Below are 21,085 nucleotides of genomic sequence, written 5' to 3'. Positions count from 1 at the left end.
TATGATGTATCACGGAGGTTGTTACATACTTGCTTAAGAAGAATGTGTCTTCTGCTGCTGTTGTCCCCAGGTTTTCTGTGGTAGGCCTGATGCTGCGTTTACAATGAAATCATATACTCAATTCACTCTCCTTTATTTATGCAAAGGATATCTCTCTCCATACTGTGCTTTCCAGGCTTGTGAGAGGAATGATGTAGATAATTTGAAACTGTTCTTTCTAACATTTATAATACATCAATTTTAATTTCCATGTTAATCTTAACTACTGTAACATCTTATCTGCATCCTTTTGTTCTGTGAAAGTATTTTTGTGGATGGATAATTGTTCAAACTGATGTTTCTGTGAGGAGATAATTGCTGAAAAGTTTTAATCCACCATTTTGCTGGCATCACTCTCCTGCCAATTTTGTTTTAGATATTGTCTATTAGTATCAGTTTTTTATTCTATTTACTCAATTATCTTTAGATACAATTTAAAAATCCAATAAAATTATTTACATTTTCCCACAGTTATAACATTTTTGTGTTCTTCATTTACTTTCATAAATTTTGATTTTTATAAGGTGTCATAATTTTCTGCCAGATGAAGTGCCTTTAACAATACTTATAGTATATACCTTCTGTCAGTAAATACCCACTTTTTGTTTATATAAAAATGAATTATTTGTCTTCATGTTTAAAAGTTATTTCACTGGGAATGTAATTCTAGGTTGAAACTTATTTTTTCCCCCCGTACTTTAGAGATTATCCAGGATTTACTTCTCTGACTTGCATAGTTTCTGAGGAAAAGTCTGCTCTCATTTTAATCCTAGTTAGATAATATGTGATATTTTGTTTTTCTCTAGCTGCCTTCAAGGTTTTCTTTATATCTTCAGTCTTCAGAAATTAGACTATAACACAGTAGGTTATTATTATCATTTTATCCGACTGGTGTTTCTCTGAGCTTCAGGCACACTTAGGTTTTTTACTTTCATGAAACCTGCAAAATTATAATTCTTTCAAATTGATTATGTATTTCTCTCTCTTTTACTCACTTTGCACTGCTTTCAGTATTTCAATTATGTGTATGTATCATACAGACCATTTATATTGTTAAATATTGTACAGAGCATTTATATCCTTACATAGGTGCTGGATACTTTGTTCTTTTTTCACTTGTGCTACAATTTGGAGAATTTATATTTGTTTATCTTCACGTCAACTGGTATACTAGTCTTCATTGTCAGTTCTGGTAATAATCCCATCAAAGGAATTCTTCACCTTTGATAATTGTGTTTTTCATTTCTGCCATTTCAGTTTTACTCTGTTTTATAGTTCTGAAATTCCTAGTGTCTTCCAAATATGTTGTCTTATTTATCAAGATTATTTAACACATTTTTCATAGTTATTTTTGTTTTCATTCTGATAGAACATCTGATAGACATCTCTGTGTCTCTTTTCGTTCTATGATATCTGTTAATAATAGGTTGTAGTTCTTTTGCATTTGTGAATAGCCTTATTTCCATTTTAATTCTAAACATTGTGTGCAAAAGAACAGATACTGGAAATAATATTTCTGTTTAACATGTGTTTTCTTCTGTCTGAATATCAGTGTTGGGGTGGAATCTTGTAAATCTGTAGCTGATTTGGAATTGGTTTATTTTGTATAGTCACTAATCATTATCTGTGGTAGTTATGTTCTGAAATGTTTCCAGACACTGAACCATTGCTTCTAGGAAAAATACAGATCTAAGTTCCTGAGAGCTTCTGGTTACAATACTTTTATTAACCAATCAATATATAACTTTGTTTTGTTTGTTTCCCTGTGTAAAGACAACTTGTTTAATATAACAAAGAGAATCTAACATAGGCATTTTCCCTGTAAGGCACATCCTAGCCTTCTTGTGCTTCCAAACACTAAACACTTTAGCACAATACTTACGGGCCAAAATAAAAATAAGAATAAAAAAACTGTGTTATTAAGTAATCCTTGGAAAGGATGCATTTACAATATAAGGTCTGCAACAAGAAAGCAGAATAGTTCCCTCTTCGACCTCATCTGGGAATGTGTGCATCAAGAAACTTAAATTTTTCACTCCTCTGTGAATTCACAAATAACTATAAAAGTGCTACAAGCATGGACTTTGAAATGACAAATAAATTTTAGCTGCAGGTGAATTTGCAAACAATCCACAAATAGTGAGGATTGACTATGTTTGTGTAGTGACTTTCAATGTACCATATGCTTCAAGGTCATGAATTTGCAAACAAAGAAGCCACAAATAGTGAGGATTGACTATGTTAGTGTGATGACTTTCAATGTACCATTTGCTTCAAGGTCATTGTGTGAACAGTAGTAACTTCAATAAAAAGGGGTTAGGTTGCTTACTTGCGCTCGATATGAGGCCTAGAGGGCTTGAAGAGTTCTTCTCAGTACCCCAATTCATCCTCAGATCAGCGGACTACGCACACCTGTATCACAAAAGACATCTCTCTTCTCCATTGGTGCGTGTTACTTGATTCAATATTCATAGTGAGTTCATAGGAGTTCCTCAGTTCTCTTTTCTTTAGACTCAGTCTTAGGTAGGCACTGTGTACCCATAACTTGGAAACAACACTTATATAACACTCCTGCCTATTTCTCAGGGGAAAAAAATGCTTATTATTAATTATAAGCTGTAAATCAAGGCTATAAAAGATTTTCTATAAATAATCAGATCGTAAGTATTTTAAGCTTTTAGTCACATATGCTAATTTAACAATTATAAAATGTAAAAAAGCATTCTTAGCTCACAGACTTGCCAAAAATAGACTGAGAGATGGAATGAGCTCCAGACTCTAGCCAGCATACTGCTACTTAGCACAGGTTGTTTTCCTGTGCTTCCTACCTGTGGCAGGATAACTCTGCCTTGAATCAGCAGGGATTTGGAGATACGAGCAAGCATGTTTCTGCTACACAAGCAGCAGAGTCTTATAATCTAGTGTCAATAAAACGTTCTGATGGAGTGAGTACATTTTCTACCCTTCCTCAAAGGCAGCACACAATTAATTGGTATCAGGTAGGGGGCAAGGGCACAGGCAGGTTTTATGCCTATAAACCAGTTATTTCTTCATCTTACCTACAATCTTCACCTTACATACAAGCGAATTATGGATGTATGTTTTCGAAGTATATTGCCTCTACCCTCAAACATTGGAAAGTCCTGAATATCAGTACCATGAAGGGAGTCTTAGATCTCTTTTCTTGCACCTGTGTCTTTCAGGAGAATGCTACGAAAGCCTATGGAAATTTCTGGCAGGTAGATGCATACTGTCCTGTGTCTGGGACACATAGAAATTCTAAATTGCGATGTTAGACTTTGCCCAGTTTTTGAAAAGTTTTTTTTAACATTTCTGTTCCTTTTTCTTACCTACTTTTAAGGCTTCCACTTGTTTTCTCCTCCCATGCTTTACCCAAGTTAAAAATAAATACTATGATTTGTCTCTCCTTAGAGTAACTTCCATTGTTGTATATTCACATAGATGTTATTGGCTTTTTCCCTACAAACATATTGAACATTATGAAGGTATGATTTCTGGAATGCTAACTGTGTTGGATTCAGTAACATTCTCTCCAGAATAAGCACACTTCTTTTGTCACACCAAGAATTAAAGAGGTTGTGGACACTATTCTACTTCTATGCCTGTAAGAATAACAATCAAACCTATTTTATATCTTTACTATATGTTACAAGAGGGATGTATCCATGAACCCTCACCATGACATAGTCTTTAAAGCAGGGCCTCACCACTTTATTCATCACCCAAATATCTTTTCTTTTTGTACCACTTATTCTGTTTTACTTCTTTCTTTTAAAAATTCAGTTATTAAAAATTCATTTATGTTAATCTATTTTACACATTTTATTTTTTTATTATATTTATTGTTTATTTTATTTAAAATTCATTTTTCACTTCTTATTTTTCTTTCTGTACCAATTTTCTGTAATGTGTCTTCTTGGCCCACCCCAGGATTAAAAGGAGTAGTTAATCTAATGGAGGTATGCGAACACATTTGGCATATGCAGCCCAGTAGTAGAGTGTCGGAAGTTTATCAGAACTCACAATTAGTTGAGTCTTCAGTTTTTTACTGATACCAGAAACATATGAGTTAAGCTAGCCTAACAAAGGGGTGAAACATAATTGCGCTAAATTAGCCCATAACTAAAGCTTACATTTCAGTTACTATTTCTTCTCTTTCTTTCAGTTGGCTTGGAATTACAATCAGGAGAAAGGAATGTTCTTTTGCTAATGAATGAGGAGAAATTGACAATGTTCCAATCCCGAGTCTAGACCTTGGGAGGCTTGCACTTTGCCAAATTATGATCCCCTTCTCAGCTTCTGCTCCTTCAGCATGGATACTATCATGAACACACGGAAAATGGCCTTCCCTAGTTAATCCCAGCCAAACCAAACCCAGGTGCAAAGTAGAGTCACACAGCCAAACCCACCCGACACCAACAATTCCCAACTGATCTGTATCCATGAGAATAAATGACTGTGCTTTTCAGCCATGTTGCAGTATGTAGCATTTTTGTAGTAACAGCTAGTTGGTAGGAGGGATGTCATTTAATAGCCCTTTTAAACTCCAATATCTGAAGCATGGGCCAGTATTCATGAAATACAGATGAAGGTTGTTATTAGGCATTAAATGCTGAAATCAGGTTACAGAACATCAGCTTTAGCATAGAAAGACACAAATAATATATTGAGATTTTTTCTTTTTTAATATTAGATAAATGCAAAAAAATGCACAAACTATAAGTATATAGCTCAAAGAATTAGCACCATATAAACAAATTACTAGTGTCCCACAAACCCATTCTCTTCCAGAATTGCATGAAGAGGAAGAACTGTGAGTTGTGATATCTTAGTAATTAAAATGGCTTCGGGTTCAGATTTGAACACCTGCAGATTTAAACAGAAAGGCAAAAGTAAGCTAAGAAATGAAGTACTATCTTTGTAAGCAACATTCCTAAAATGACATTCATCTTAATGTTTTTAATTCACTGTTATAAAATAGGAAAAGAGAGTGCCAATTAAGGACTGTTTGCTAGGTTCACTATCCTACGCCCTGTATGACAGATTGTCTTTCTGTATTTAAAAAACTAAGCAAACTGTTGTAAGAATCCACAGATTTTAATGGTATTGGTACAGATCAAGTGAATAATACATTTAGATTAATAAATATAACACACAATGGAAAAGAACACAACCTGAAATTTTGTTTCAAAGAGTCAAGCTGCAGTTGTTAAAATAATTAAATTTCAACTTATGTGACATTTTTCAAAATCAAGCAAAAATGAAGCGTTTAAATGTCAGCATAATTTTTGTATTCAGTTAAATCTTTTTCAAACTAATTCAGGTTTTTTTACTTCCATTTTAAATATCAGCTAACTAATATGCTCTTACTGGAATTCAGAGTAAAATAAATTTGGGAACTCACACAATGAATGTGTAGATAAGTAACTTGGAAAAAAAGTCAATAAAATTCTTTGTTACAATGTTACCACATTAAATTTATAGCAGCTGGTTAAACAATACACATCCTCCTCCATACTTCTAAGTTTTGCTCCAGGATATTTTTTATAAACTGTATTCTCTCATGGTAGAATTGTAAAGAGTCAGTTAAAATAATTTTTCTGAACATTCAGTTCACCTTCAAGAAATATTCTATTTTGAAGATTTCTCCAAATAATATCTTACTTAAATATCTCAGAAATAGTTTTACTTTAGGGCACGTGTAGGTTTTCACCATGGGTAATTCTAAAATAGAAGGTTTTTACCCAAGAAGGGAGCTTCCCACAGGGAATGTTAACCTTTTAAAGATATAATCAAGATCAAACTTTATATAGGAGAATCATGAGCTTTGACACCTGTTTTAAATTATTTCCTTTTTCATCCATCCTGCTTCCTCAAAAATTATTTTTGTTTTGGTGCTAGTTTATCTTTTTTTGCCATAGGTTTTTTATGTTTTCAAGTAATAGAATACATACTATTATTTTATGAACGTGGAATGTATTAAAAGACCACTTAATAAAACCTGTCACTATTCCTAAGAAGCAATGTTGAAAAGAGGTCTCTTGTTACACTTTACGGGGCCCTCTCTAAATGGACAAAAAGAGAAAAAGATACTAAACTTTCACTTCCCGCAAAACTTGTGATTTTTCTGACCTGCCAGTTTAGTAGTTCTATTATTATCTATGTGTTTTGATGTGTAAAGAAGAATAGAATTCATGGTTCATCTCTAGCAGATATACAACAGTATATATATCCATTTCTGTTTTCTAAAATCACAATTGATTATTATTATTTACTTGCATTATTGTTCTAATTTTACATTTATTCTCACTCAAATTGTTACAAATATTTTGTTCATATATATTAAAATCACATATAACTATTTTCTCATGTGCAACTTGCATGATCAATAGAGGGTACTTAAAGAACAAAAACAATAGAAGAATGAACAATCCCATTACCTAAAGCAAGAATATACCAAGTACTGTAGCTAAATTACATGTGTTTCTAAATGTAGCTCTAGTCCCCTCGATGGGCCTATAAATGCATACATAATTACATACATTGTATATGTCGCTTACAAATTCTATATTCTATGAATTGGCTCTAGATACATATATAATTATATATTATATATATTCAAACATATATGGAAAAATTTGCTTTGGCAAATGATATAATACTGTACTTATTTAAAATATCTTTTACTTTATATTTTAAAAACAAGCATTTGAAATAAATGCTTTATGGCAAGCCTATGAATTACTTAATTTACTATGGAAGTAAATTAATTTACATAAACATTTCTCAATTGCTTTATAGAACTTATACCAGTTTTTCCGTACATAGATCATTGAACACGTTTTATAACTTTCTAGATGTAGAATTTCTGAGTCAAAATATGTACAAAATTCTAAAGCATGTGATGTGACCTGTGAATAAACAAAAGTGAGCATGTAGCAAAGATTCTTACTTTGAACAGGGATAAGTCAAAGACGATGCTGAGATTTCTGGCTTATGCAATTTAATTATCAATATGATTGTCAGTGAATTAAATAATATATAATAACATAATCTTTTTATCATTGAACAATTTATACCTTATTTGGTTTGAAAACGTGTTCCCTCCAAATCTTATGTTGAATTGTAATCTCCAGTGTTGGAGGTGGGGCATGGTGGGTGTTTGGATCATGGGGCCGATCCTTCATGACTCAGTGCTGGCTTCATGACAGTGAGTTCTCATGAGAGCTGGTTGTTTAAAAGTGTGTGCACCTCCTCACCCACTCGGTATCTCCTCTGCCTCTGCCACCTGATGTGCCTGCTCCAACTTCACCTTCCACCATCAGTAAAAGCTCCCTGAGACTTACCCAAAGCTGAGCAGATGCTGGCGCCATTCTTGCATAGTCTACAGAACTGTGAGCCAATGCAATCACTTTTCTTTGCCCAGTCTCAGGTATTTCTTTACAGCAAATGCAAGAACAGCCCAATACACCCCATTGTTATTCAATCTGACACAAATACGGAGAAATTTAATTATACTTAAATATTATTATATTATCTGTAAAATGACCTGTAAATAGATGAAGCAGTACATATTTTTATATATAAACTCAGAGTAGATCTGTAAATAGACATATTAACAAATGAAAAGATATGCAACCTCATAAATTTTTAAAAGAATTAATAAAAAATTTACTATAGTGTTTACACGTATCCAAAGGACAAAAGTAGTATTCTTCATAAGTGAGTGAAACAAGGATCTGGGTCAACAAGCCATTTCAAACTCTTTGTTGTAGTGGAAATGAATGAGAGCTCTTTGGAGAGTATTAAGACAATAACTTTAATGTGCACATTTTCTTTGACAAAACAATTATACCTCTAGGGATAAATCTGAAACACAGATTACATGTAACTATAAAGTTACGAACCAATAAGAAAAATGAGTGTTCGTTTTTCTTATTTTCCTATTTTCTGTACCAATTTGTCATTATCCTCATGCCCTAAATCCATCTACTTCACACTAGCCGAGAAAAATTGTATCATTTTATTGAGTGATTCATGGAGCCACTAATGAGGATAACTTCAGAGATAACTTAAGAATATTTCAGTACACGACTTTATTCCACATTTTCCCCATGTGAGAGAGAAAGGAATTACCACTTTTCTCAAGCCAAGTAATGGGCCTTCAATAAAATTCAGAGATTGCTTGTTGTGTCTAACCTGTGGTTTAAAAAGTATTCAGCATTCAGTGTCTCACTCTCATCCAAAGAGAAAGATGCTGGCGTTGCAGCTGCGCTTGCCTGTGGGATGGCACAAGCACAGAGGTATACCGAGGCTGTAGTTGCAGAAGTGTGCAAGTTTCCCATGGAACAGATACTGACTCCATATTAACTACTTCTGGAATTCTGAGATGCCGTTTACAAAGGGCTGTACTTCTGGAACTCCAATGGGAAGGAAGATTTTTCAGTTGCCCATTGAAGACTGAATTGCCCATGGCAAATGCACTGTGGATGAAAGATCCTCAGCAACTTGAGGTGAAGGACTAGTTAAAGAATTCAAACCTGCTAACGGGAGGGAAAGAATAAACAATGGATTCTATCACATCCAGAGGCCAACAGCATTAGATTAAAATCTTACCAGCCGAAATTCTTGCAAGGTTTTTCTACCTGTCAAATGAAATATTTCTGATACTTTCTCTTTTCTCCATTACTCGATATTCCAGACCTAGAAGGGCCCCAAACCACAGTTACTGAACGGAAAAATAAGAACAAGAAAGACAGACAAGCTTATCTTGTTATCTACTTCGCTGCAGATTTCACAGTCGGGGCAGGTCCAAACTGGAGACGATAAACAAATGAAAACTCATTACTTTGATATGATATTTATTAGGCTGTCTTACCATAAATGATTGAAAACATTTTATTACTTGAACCTGACTGAGAAACTGAAGGACTTGCACAAGTGTTTACATAGCGTGGAGAAGATATGAGCTCACAGAGCAAACTTAAAGGCGCAGTCCTTAAAACACAAGAAAGTAAGTTTACCTAGTAAACTCTATTTAAACTTTACAAAGATTTTCATTACAGCCTTGTTCATATTAATAAAACTTAAATTAAAATCTTGTTTCAACTAGAAAACTGGTTAAAGAAAGTATAAACAGCTTTTTAAAATACAATACTATAAATCCTTCAAAAAAAGATGGTAGGTTTCACTTGTAATAATAGGTATGACTCAAAAGACAGTGTTACATGCAGGAAGTTACAGATATAAGTTAAGAGCACAGTAGACCCTTAAACATGTAGGGGTTAGAGGTGCCAACACCCCTCATTGTTGAAAATCCACATATAACTTTTAACTCCACAAAAATTAACTGCGAAAAGCCTACTCTTGAACATTACCAATAACACAAACAGTTGATTAGCACATACTTTGTATATGTATTGTATACTGTATCATTACTATAAAGTAAGAGACAAGGTTATTAAGCAAATTCTAAAGAAGTGAAAATATACCTACAGTACTGTACTGTATGTATTGATACTGTAAGTATATGTCATCTGTTTATAAAATAAACCTCTTCCTGAAATGGCAGGCAACTGTAGCTGCAGACCTCAGTCCTCCGTACATATCAAGTAATTTAGTTTTCTCCTGTAATATCATGATTTTTCTCTGCTTCCTGGAAGCACCTCCAGCATCACTAGTGGCACTTCGTATGGGATCCATAATGTTATTCAAAGTTTACAAGAGTTCGCAACATTGACCTAAACACAAGGAAAGATACTCAAGAACTGCAAGATCATTTACTGTAATATGCAATTTACTGAAGACACGACTGGTCACACAATGATTAGCATAGCACAGCCTTGTAAATAGATTCTCACATTTGAGCTCCCCACAATAGCAACAGGAAGTAGCTGTAAAATTATTACAGCAGTGTGATTTGTCCTAGAGTTAATTTATGCAGTTAGAATTTAATATTGCTTATTTACATTTATTTCTCTACTGCATTTACTTCGCTACTGCAAATGGCACCATGCATGGTCTGTAATTGTTTGTGTCCATGTTTTGATACATTTTAACTTCTTATAAATTTGTGTATCTTATGGTAATAAATGATAAAATAGACTAATATCTACATATATTTTTTGATTTATGGTATACCTCTTTCTTTTTGTTTAATATTCTGGGCTACATGGTTTGTTTGCAAGTCTTTTGAAACTGTAACAAATTTTTGATAACTTTTCTGGTATATTTATTGAAAAAACATCTGCACATAAGTGGATATGGGCAGTTCAAATCCTTGTTGTTTGTGAGTCAACTGTATAGTTAATTACATGTTCTTCATTCTATAATTTGTTTATTTTTTTAAAACTAGATGTTTCTGAAACTCCCTATACAAACTAATTTCCTTGGATGTTAGCTTATTTTCTTCTTCATCAAGTGAATTTATTTCCTGTTTCATTAATAAAAGACTCCTACAACTTAGTTGCTTTTAACAACAGTGTTTTATTTTTTATTTTTGTTCCTCTTACATATCCTTACGGGTCACGTTAAGTTCTTCTCTTCATTCTGTGATCAAGGTTGAAGAAGCAAATCCACCCTGGGGAAAAATAGCCTCATGACAAGTAAGAGCCACGGTGAAAAAGAGATAACAAGAACTTCAGAACTGCCAGGCATATGTCATTCTTGGTCAAGTTTAATTGCCCGGAAGTCACAAGGCCAACCCTGATGTTCCCAGGGCAATGAAACACAATTCTCTCACTGGGAGGTAAAGAAAATAACTAGGACCAACTCTGTCAAATGATTAAGAATATTTTTAAATTTAGTGCTATAAAATAATGTCTAATTTTAGGGACGCATTTTTTGTTGCAAGACAGCAAAACCTGATTTTTAACTGAAAATATTTTCAAATATACAGTAGAGTTGAGAGAATTTATGAAAATCCAGATACCTAACATCTAGATTCTACCATCAAGATTTTATTTTAAAGCTTGATTTTGGGTGTAGGGGGTGGGGGTTATTCCTTGAGGTCTAGAAATTTCTTTCTCATATATTGGGAATAACAGAGCCAGTATTATTATGCTCATTTTATACAAAAGAAAGTTGAGTATTAGAGGCATTTACTAGGTCTACTTACTAGTTTAATGCCTTACTAGGTCAGGTTTTCTTAACTTGGCTGCACATGATTTTGTTTAAGAAACTTTAAATATGTTGATGCTTGAATTCTACCTGAAGAGATTTTTAAAATTTATCACTGCTAATGATTTTAGATTTCACATATAAGTGAGATCATGCAATATTTGTCTTTCTGTATATGGGTAATTTCACTTAGTATAATGTCCACTAGCATTATCCATGTCATCACAAATGGCAGATTTCTTTTTTAAAGGGTGAATAACATTTCCCTGCATGTATGCATGTAATATACAATTGTAGCATGTATTTCCACTGAATGTGTGCATTTCTCTCTGTGTGTGTGTGTGTGTGTGTGTGTATACATGCACACATATATTTTCTGTATCCATTCATCTGTCAGTGGGCATTCAGGTTGTTTTAATATTTCGGCTGTTGCAGATAATGCGACAATAAACATGGGAGCGCAGATATTCCCTTTGAATATCTACCTAGAAGTGGCATTGCTGGATCATATGGTAGTCCTATTTTAAATTATTTTCTGTTTTCCATAATGGCTGTACCAACTTACATTTCCACTAGCTATGTACAAAGGTTTCCTTTTCTCCACATCCTCACCAACACTTGTTTATCTTTTGTCTTTTTGATGATAGCCATTCTAACATGTGTGAGGTGATACCTCATTTTTCACTTACATTTCCCTAATTATTAATGATCTTGAACATTTTTAATATACTTATTGGCCATTTTCATGTCTTTTTTTAAAGAAATGTCTCTTTAAGTCCTTTATTTTTTAATTGGGTTATTTGGATTTTTGATACTGAATTGTATGAATTTCATATATATTTTGCATGTCAACCCATTATCATATATATGGTTTGCGAGTGTTGATATATGCACGGACCAATCTTTCATTTCCCTCCCAAAGGAGGAGCCCCAGTATAGGAGGTTTCCTCCTGGATGCATGTGCTATGCCACTTAGAAGATGGGCCAAGATAGATGCACGAAACATTGAATGTTCCTTTTGCTGGGATCTTTCCTTGGCTTTAATTTGGCCTGGCCACTGTGCTCTCAGCTGGTCTCTCAGAGGTATTTTAGTCTGCATTATTGTTGTTAACTTGATGTCTTCTGTGGGGAGATAAGGTCTGGAGCTTCCTAGTTTTCCATCTTGCTTATGTCACCTCTGAGAACTTTGTGAGATATATATCATCCTCAGAAACCATACATTGAAGTCGATGATACAATGTGCCACCCAGCTCCTCTTTTTAGAACTCAGTCATTCATTCTTCCAGTCTTCAGGAGTCTTGGTAACTGACAGGTCAGAGCGGAGTCTCCTCCTGAGAATTGCCTTTGCTCTTAAAGAACTGCTTTGCCCAAGTTTACAGATTCATCAGCAGCAGCCCACCTCCAGTGACTAGTCTGCATAGTGATTCTAAGATTCCTTGATGTCTCATTGGGCAATGATTCTGATGGGTTATGCCAGTTTCAGAGCTCCTGATGGAACCAGCTGAAGGTGATTAGTTCTTTTTTTTCCCTAAGTTCTGCTTCCCTTGCTCTCTCACAGATGTTATTCCTGACAACACTGCTCAACACCCTTCTAGCCTGCAAATTCCTTTTTCAGTTTTTCCTAGGAAATCTGGATGAAGACATTCAGTTACATCCCTGTCTCTACGGAAATATCTCTGTCTTGTTCTCTGTGAGTGTGAAAACTCCACTGAATCTTTATATTCTGCATGTGTGTGTGTATATATGTTTGTGTGTTTACATGTGTGTACATGGTGGGTATTGCCCTTCCTACTCTACACAGGAATGCCTTTTATCTCTGATCAATCTAAGGATGTTGTTGCAAGAGGATGTTGCCACATTACTTACATCCTTACTCTTTCTAAATGTACTGACTCTCATTAAGGTATGAAAGAAGACCTTCAAAATACCCTTAATCACATCGATTTTTATACTTTTTTCCTGATAATTTCTAGTTGCTCAAATGGGATTATTTTGTCTCACTTATGAAATCTATTAAAGTCTTAATAATGCAAATCACGGATGCTTTGATAAACATTACATGTTGTTGAAAGTATAAAGTTGAATAGATTAAGCAAAGTTTGAGATAAATTATATACCATTCTACCTTACATTTGTCAGAAACCCTATGTTTTATCATGTCTTATCAAAGAGGAAACAAATGGAACGATGCATAAATGTCCTTCCTTTTTACACTTTTTCAGATTATATGATATTTGAATAGCTTTTATGTTTCTCTAAGAAGAATTATTTAAACAATGAATATATATAACTTATTGATATGGTTTGGCTCTTTGTCACCACACAAATCTCATCTCAAACTGTAATCCCTTGAACTGTGTCCAGGTGTCCAAGGAGGGACCTGGTGGAAGGTGACTGGATCATGGAGACACTTTCCCCCATAGTGTTCTCATGATAGTGAGTGAGTTCTCATGAGATCTGGTTGTTTGATAAGGGTCCAGTGCTTCCCCCTTTTTACTCCCCCTTTTTCCTGCTGCCTTGGGAAGAAGGTACTTGCTTCTCCTTCACCTTCCACCATGATTGTGAGTTTTCTGTGGCCTCCCCAGCCATGCAGAACTATGAGTCAAACCTCTTTTCTTTATAATTTACCCAGTCTTGGGTAGTTCTTTATAGCAGTGTGAAAATGGACTAATACAGGAAATTGGTACCAGTAGAGTGGGGTACTGCTATAAAGATAACCTGAAAATGTGGAAGCGACTTTGGAACTGGTTAATGGGCAGAGATGGGAATGGTTTAGAGGGTTCATAAGAAGGCAGGAAGATATAGGAAAGTTTGGAACTTCTAGAGACTTGCTGAATGGTTTTGACCAAAATGATAATAGTGATACGGACAATGGAGTCCAGGCTGACATGGTCTCAAATGGAGATGAGAAACTTTCTGGGAACTGTAGCAAAGGTTACTCTTGCTATTGTTTAGCAAAGAGACTGGTGGCATTTTGCCCCTTCCTTAGAGATCTGTGGAACTTTGAACTCGAGAGAAAAGATTTAGGATATCTGGTGGAAGAAATTTCTAATCAGCAAAGTGTTCTAAAGAGGTGACAGAGCATACAAATTTGGAAAATTTGCAGCCTGACCATGTGGAAAAGAAAACCCCATTTTCTGTGGAGAAATTCAAGCCAGCTGTGGAAATTTGCATGAGTAATAAGGAGTCAGTGTTAATCACCAAGACAATGGGAAAAATGTCTCCAGGTCATGTCGGAGATCTTTGTGGCAGCCCCTCCCATTATAAGCCTAGAGGCCTAGAAGTTAAAAATGGTTTTGTGGGCCAGGGACAGGGCCCTGCTGCTCTGTGCACCTCAGGATTGGTAACCTGCATCCTATCTGCTTCAGCTCCAGCCACGGCTAAACAGGGCAAAGGTAAACTGAGGCCATTGCTTCACGGAATGCAAGTCCCAAGCCTTGATGATTTCCTTGTGGGTTTTGGGCCTGCAGGTGCACAGAGTTGAGCTTTGGGAACCTCCACCTAGATTTCAGAGGATGCATGGAAACGCCTTGATGTCCAGGCAAAAGTCTGCTTCAGGGGCAGAGTCCACATGGAGAACTTCTGCTAGAGCAGTGCAAAGGAGAAATGTCAGGTTGGAACCCCCACACAGAGTCCCCACTGGAGCACTGCCTGGTGGAGCTGTGAGAGGAAGGTCATTGTTCTCCAGAACCCAGAATGGTAGATCCACTGACAGCTTGCACCATGTGCCTGGAAAAGCCACAGGAACTCAATGACTGTCCCTGAGAGCTGCCCAAGGCCATGGGAGCCCATCCCTTTTATCAGCATGCCCTGGATGTGAAACATGAACTCAAGCCCTGCCAGGTTTTAGACTTGCACGGGGCTTGTGGCCCCTTTGTTTTGGCCAATTTCTCCCATTTGGAAAGGGAACATCTACACAGTGCCTGTACCTCCATTGTATCTTGGAAATTAACTAACTTGCTTTTGATTTTACAGGCTCATAAGTGGGAGAAAGTTGTCTTGTCTCAGATGAGACTTTAGACCTGAACTTTTGGGTTAATGATGGAATAAGCTAAGACTCTGGGGTACTGTTGGATAGGTATGATTGGCTTTGAAGTGTGAAAAGGGCATGAGATTTGGTAGGGGCCAGAGGAGGAATAATACTGTTTGGCTCTTTGTCCACACCCAAATCTCATCTCAAATTATAATCCCTATGTTTTAGGGACAGACCTAGTAGGAGGTGATTGGATCATGGAGGCAGTTTCCCCCATTCTGTTCTCAAGTTAGTTCTCATGAGATCTGGTTGATACGTGTCTGGTGCTTCCCCCTTCTTTCTCTTTTTCTTGTCATTTTGTGAAGAAAGTACTTGCTTCCCCTGTGCCTTCTACCATGATTGTAAGTTTCCTAAGGCTCAGATATGCAGAACTGTGAGTCAATTAAAACTTTTTCTTTATAAATTTCCCTATCTTGAGCAGTTCTTTATAGCAGTGTGAAAATGCACTAAGACACTTATTAAGAATTCTCTCCATCACAGTATTCTGTTTCCTTATTTAACTACAAAATCACGAAATTTAGTTCCTAAAACCAGCCCCATGAGAATGACATTCATTTCTGCATGACAATTTTTAAGACTACAAACGTATCAATTTGCTCAAAATTATGATGAACAAGAAACCAGGCAGAAATGCAAATTGTAATTAAAATATCCATTTGAAATATACTTATTAATAATCTTAACACTGCATACAGTTTTCAGGAATTCAATACTGTAATTAAATTAGCACTCTTTATGCTTTTCATATTTAAAGTCTAAAATTGCAAGCAATAACCATAAAATAAAGTAGTAAATAATGATAATAACCAATTACCACAGAAATGGAACAAAACATTGTAATAATCACAGTTTTTTATTGACAACAGCTTCTTTATGGCACTCCAAATCAGTGGATAATTCTACAAAGATTACTCTTATTTTCAGCAAAATGTTTGGTTCCACCTATTAAATAAAACAAAGATTTCCTCTACTTACATTAGAGAGTTACCTTATTGTTTACATTTTTAAAATTTCTGTGAAGTAGTACCCCCTCACATTTTGGGACCTCTAATTGTACAGGAGATAAACTAATTGAAGACCACTTCAAATAATTACTTTTAAAGAGTTGAATGTATTACTAATGGAATAATTTTGACTGGTTATAACTACAAAAGAGTCATCATCGAATACAAACACCCCTCCACACACACACATACACACACACGCACACTTGCAAACACACATATATATATTTCTTCTTTATTCCTTCTTATCTACCACCAGTGTTACACTATTGAATATGCTCTACAAATATCTTACTTTGTGACACCCAAGTAATTCAGAAATAGCAACAAAACTATTATATTAGCCTCAAACATTCAATAAAATTCAACAGCATATATCGTATATGCTCTATATACTGAGGATAAGACTTTAGACATATATAGCAAAAATATATGTTTAAAATGTATTACATTTGTCCGAGAATTTTATGACAGAAAGCATTTTAAATAAAAAAGCTGTAATTCCATTATAAACATTAGATAAATTCCATTATTAAAATTAGAAAAACTTTTTAATAAAAATTTCTATCTAAAAATTGAAAATAAAAATTCAAAAAATTATTACACTTCATTTTGAAAGGTATACATGAAACAGTGTCCATTAACATACTATTTTATCTTTTGTGAACTAAATCTTGAAATTTTTAAATTATAAAATAAGTTTTTACCATGTATAGAAATGCATCCAACATGCTTATGGCAGCCTTATTTATTGTACTAAATATTGACTACAAAATGAATTTACACAAACAGGGAAATGAACAAATTGTTTAGTATTCCAGTTGGTAAAATGCATGAGTTGAATCTACGAGAAGGATTTAGGAGGATTTCCACCGTGTGTTACTAAGTAAGGAGTAAAACAAGTTGTCAAGAGTACACATGAGACTTTTAAAAATTAATACAAACGCTATGTGTAGTTTGAATTACATTAATTCTATTTGAGTGTGTTGATGGCTATGTGTGGTTTCAATTACATTAATTCTATTTGAGTGTGTTGATGAATATATTGGGGCATATATTATGCATAAATAGATGGCCAAGAAAATGTAAATTTCTATTTCATGATGGTCGGATTTTAGGTGAATTTTGTATTTTTGTTTTGATTTTATGTCTTACTCAATGTGTGTCAATGGAAATATGTTATTTGTATAAATAATTTAATATTTTAAAAGGTATTGTTATAAAAATTTTCAACTACAAATAAATAGCAGATTTTCATGCATGAGATTTAAAATATGTGAAATATAAACAAATTCATCTTTGTAGTTTCTACTTTTCCAATTTTCTGCTTTCTCTACATATTTTAACTTTGTGGATTTTTCTCTTTTTTGTAGCTCAGTTATGCATTTAAAACTTTTTAAAAATTATCCAAATTTCTTCTCCATATTTACTGTTCCATGCTTCCAGAAATAGGTGTAAATAAATTACATTTTTACTAAATACGTTGAGTTAACAGATTTAAAAATATATCTCTTTTAGATTAATTTTATCTTCTTCTCATATAATTTGTTTGTGATAAAGCTCCAATAAAACTCTACTATCATTTTGCATTTAAAGACCTTTGGGATTAGGCAAATTAAATAAAACACTTTCCCCCTTTTCTTCCCCCTCTAAGGAGCTTTTTGAATTTTATCTGCAAAGCCACAAGCAAATCAAATGTCACTTCTACATTGGCAAAATTAATGATAAACCTTTTAATGGGGGTCTTTTGAGGTTGGAAGAGCTTATGTCTTACCCAGTCGATTGATTACTTTCATGCCACTCTCTATCTGTAATTTCTGGGGCAACACAGGATTGAGACCAATGGTAAAAGGATATTTCCATCTACAATTCTAACAGGTTTGATTTTACTCTTATATCTATCGTATATTGATGGTACAATTTTCTCATGATGACAAATCATCTATATCAATTGTTCTCAACCATGGGCTATTTTGCTCCCCTAAGAACATTTGAAAATGTTCAGAGACATTTTTATATTTCACAACTAGTGTGGTGCTACTGGCAGTGGGTGGAGGTCAGGACAGTGCTAAACATTCTACATTTGTTTTATTAATGAATATTCTAAATTCATTTTATTTTGTTTAGAATCATATTTGCAAAAAATATGTTATCTGCTCTACTTTATACTACAAACATCCAAATAGAAAATAGTTACTTGGAATACATTTTGCAATAACTATTAATATTGAGCAACCATATTATTAATACCATGTGCCAAACACCATGGTAACCATTACAAAATATAAGATTATATAGAAATTTTAATAATATATCGGGGCAATCACTATCAACTTTTTTAAAGAAGAGTAAATGAAGGTTCAAAGTTATTAGGTGAATTTCTCACATGACATAGGTAATAAGTGGAAGCATTAAACCCTTTTTCCATAAATTCTGACTCCAGGATCAATACAAATTTGTTTCTAAGAACAAGAATAAACTAACCAGTGTGTATCATATATTTTCCAAAGTAAGGAATGGCATATATTATATACTTTCTAAATGCTACATGTAGGTCAGAAATCATCAAGTAATTTAATATGAATCATACCGGATGCTCATTAGCTCATTGCCCTACAGGAGAAATACAAGCTGTGTCTTATATGTGAGCATGCCAGACTCTCTAGTTATCTACCCATAAAAACAGTTGGAGAGATTATAAAATTTAATAGTTTAGTGAACTGCCAATGACATTTGCAGAGAAATGGAAGCTACTGTATGAAATTAGTATGTATATATAATTTCAGCTTCTGTTTCATTGTGAATCCTCCAGTGAATGCTCATTATCTTGCCCCTGGTCATGATCACTGGCATGACTACCTCTAGATTTGGGGATGTTGTCATTAAATTCCTTTTTTCTTTAATTAAGTATGCTATTAAAATACGCTTAAAAGTATTGGGTTTCTATACATTAACTTTTACAAGTTTTAATAGAACCCACACCATTTCATCTCAATATTACTGGAATAAATAATCACTTTTTCCCCTGGGATTTACAAAGTAAGCATACAACAATTTGGCTTCCAGGAGCCTAAAAATTAAATGACTTCATCATGTAAATTTAGAAGTGTAACATCTCAGAATTGCTCAAAATTTTAAAAATTAATGAAATTTTTATGAAATGGTAATACTCTCTCCCCAGGTATTCTTACAACTTGTGATTATTTCTTCACATCTGTATCACCTATCCCCTCATCCAATCTTGTGTTTGTCATAGCTTTTATTACTACTTAATATTAAAGTTTCTCAACATTAGACTATCTGGTAAATGACAGCAGGGTATTAACTCTTTTATCAGATTCTTATAGATGAGCCTGACATACAAGAACATCTCGATAAACATTTGTTGAAAAATGCATATAAGAGGAGGCCATACTCACATTTCCAATTTCTGTATTCAGACACCTCCCATTAACTTCCCACCTCCCAGTTAACAATATCCCTCATAATAGCATCTCTGAACTTGATATTTCTCTTTATTTGTTGCATAGAAGACTTTCTGCAATGGTTAATGTCATTTTCTTGCCTATAGTGCTATATAGTAAATATGTAGTCAAATAATTTATAAATAAATGTAAAATAATTTAGATGAATGGATTAACTCTACAATATTCTCTCTGTATATGTTTGTTTTGATATTTTGATAACTTTTTCCTTGAAATTTTGTGTATTTTATTTCATTTCTTTAAAATTTCTTTCTGAGAAGCGATCTCTAGGAATCATCAAACTGCCAAAGGATACACACACATATAAGTTTGACAACCCCTGATCTAAGTTTCATACCTAAGAGTGAAACTGCCAGTTCCCTGGATGTAATTATCTTCAATCTTAGTAAATGTCTAAATATTTTCTGAAGTGCTATTACCAATGTATTCTCACAAAGGTATGGTGTAAAGTTTGCCCATTGCTCCACAACTTCAGTTTCTCAGTCCATTCAGGCTACTATAATAAAAACCATAGACTATGTAGCTTATGAGCAACAGAAATTTCTCACAGTTCTGGAGTCTGGGAAGTCCAAGAATAGGCCTGCAGACACAGTATCTGGTTTGTAGATAGTGTCTCCTTACTGTGTTCTTACATGGTAGAAAAGGCAAAACCCTCCCTTGGATTTATTTCACAAAAGTATTAATTGCATTCATGAAAACTCTTTCCTCATTACCTAATCACCTCCCAAAAGGCCCCACCTTCAAATACCATCCCTTGGAAGTTATGATTTCCACATATAAATTTAGGGGTTTATGGACACAAACATTGAGACCATAGTATTCTATATCCCTTCATATTTTCAGACTTTTAAAATTTGTCCCATCTGGTGAATATATGACTTAATTTGATTTTTTTTTTGTTTTAATGAAGCTTTAAACACTTGCAAATTTATATTTCCTAATTGAATTTACATTTTGTAAAGTGTTGCTCAAATGTTTTACTCATTATTTTGTTTCATTGCTTTTATATTTATCTGTGAGTTTTGGCTAGCCATATGTAGAAAGCTGAAACTGGATCCCTTTCTTACATTTTATACAAAAATTAATTAAAAATGGATTAGAGACTTAAGTGTTAGACCTAAAACCATAAAAATCCTAGAAGAAAACCTAGGCAATACCATTCAGGACATAGGCATGGGCAAGGACTTCATGTCTAAAACACCAAAAGCAATGGCAACAAAAGCCAAAATTGAAAAATGGAATCTAATTAAACTAAAGAGCTTCTGCACAGCAAAAGAAACTACCATCAGAGTGAAGAGGCAACCTACAGAATGGGAGAAAATTTTTGCAATCTACTCATCTGACAAAGGGCTAATATCCAGAACCTACAAAGAACTCAAACAAAT

At 34.2% G+C, this 21,085-nt stretch overlaps 2 long non-coding RNA genes across 2 annotated transcripts in view; one reads left to right on the top strand and one right to left on the bottom strand.

The window, feature by feature from the left end:
* The window catches only part of LOC144333947 (uncharacterized), a 56,055-nt gene extending 51,529 nt beyond the window's left edge, over nt 1-4,526 (top strand). The window contains exon 6 of the long non-coding RNA XR_013403092.1: nt 4,226-4,526. This is a non-coding gene — a long non-coding RNA (uncharacterized LOC144333947). The remainder of the gene's footprint in view (nt 1-4,225) is intronic.
* LOC114671927 (uncharacterized) overlaps nt 1-21,085 on the bottom strand; it is a 554,342-nt gene that overhangs the window by 384,579 nt on the left and 148,678 nt on the right. The gene's annotated exons all lie outside the window — the stretch shown is intronic.

This window comes from Macaca mulatta, chromosome 13, assembly GCF_049350105.2.
Source record: "Macaca mulatta isolate MMU2019108-1 chromosome 13, T2T-MMU8v2.0, whole genome shotgun sequence".
Classification (NCBI taxonomy): domain Eukaryota; kingdom Metazoa; phylum Chordata; class Mammalia; order Primates; family Cercopithecidae; genus Macaca; species Macaca mulatta.
This window is presented reverse-complemented; position numbering and strand designations above follow the sequence as displayed.